Raw genomic sequence first — 1,600 nt, forward strand, 5'->3', positions numbered from 1 at the left:
CAGATGAGTGTTGTGACAAGGCATGAGGTGACAATATTAATATGAAAAATATCACCACCAATAGAATATCTATTAATTATCATGTTTTTAAAGTTGGTTGTCTGGGTCTACTTACAATAGACCACGTATTAGAGGAAATAAGTCATTTCAGGAATAAAAAGTCACACTTTGAATGTCTCATAGAAGACCTAAAATATTTTTTTTGTGCCCTAATAGAAAATCTTGCTTCTTTTTATAGGGACAGAGTCTATATAGCTGAAAACCAACCTATAGTCTTATTGCATGAGTGATTGAATTATAACTCCAACTTAATACCCAAATCAAATGTCTAATATTTAAGTGAGGGCATTGATTGGGAATAAACGGGTTCCTAAAATTTGGATTGGTGACATATAGGCAAATAATGGTTTATTTAGGTAGTTCAGTAATGCATGGATTTTCTGGTAACCTACCATAGAGCAACTAGAAGTACCAGACTTGCTTTAGTATTCTATAGAAGAAGGAATTAAATGACTTACAGAAATTGGCATGTTGCCTAATATATATGCTAATTTATGTTAGTCTGATTTGACAGTGGAAACTACCTTAATTAAATTAAGACACTTAAATATAATGGGACTGATTAGACCTCCTGCTTGTATGGTCCAAGTGACAGCACTTCATCTACAAAGAAAAGTTGGGTGTGGTTACCTTATTGGACATCAGAATCAAAGTAGTCATTGGAATAGTTGGACTTATGGCATTGGCTGTTTAGGCAAGGTGTCCTTTGTAATTAAAGATATGGGAAATAATCTACTAAAGATTTACTTGACCTATTCAGTCTAGCTTGAATCACCAAAGATAGCCACAGTCTCTCAATCAATTCCCATACTTGAGACAGTTTACATTCCAGCAAGGCAGAACCTTACTACAGTTAGTCTTTCTCCCAACAATTCCCAAAGGGGTGTATTGGCTTTTGGCAAGGGTGATTGCTCATTGGGGAGTGGGAAATAGCCAGACCTTTGGGGAATTGCTGGGCAATGATTCTGACTTTACAGTAATTTACTGTAATAACTTAAAACATCACTGTGACTCACCAGTCAGAGTGGGGGTGTATGGGTGTCAGGTTATTAATGGGGTCTTAGCTAAGGTCCATGTCAGTGTGAGCCCACTGGGTCCCTGAACTCATACTGTAGTGATGTCCCCAGTTACAGAATGCATAATTGGAATAGACATACTCAGAATCTGGCAGAACACCCACATTGGACATGTGACATGTGGAGTAAGGACTGTTATGGTAGGAAAAGCCAAGTGGAAGCCACTAGAACTGCCTCTACACAGAAAAAAAAAAGTAAAGCAAAGCAATACCATATTCCTGCAGGAAATGCAGAAATTCATGCCACCATCAAGGACTTGTAGGATTCAGACATGGTGATTTCCATCACATCTCCTTTAACTCGACAGTCTGGAATGTGCAAAAAACAGGTCAATGTTAAGGAAGTCATGTAGATTTCAAGATAAAGAAGACTGTTAAAAATGGGGGAAATTAATAAATTTAAGGTCACATCAAAAAAAAAAAAAAAAGAGGGGAAATAAGATAGATTAAGTAAAAATGGAGCCC

Source organism: Chrysochloris asiatica, unplaced genomic scaffold, assembly GCF_000296735.1.
Source record: "Chrysochloris asiatica unplaced genomic scaffold, ChrAsi1.0 scaffold00535, whole genome shotgun sequence".
NCBI classification, from domain to species: Eukaryota; Metazoa; Chordata; class Mammalia; order Afrosoricida; family Chrysochloridae; genus Chrysochloris; species Chrysochloris asiatica.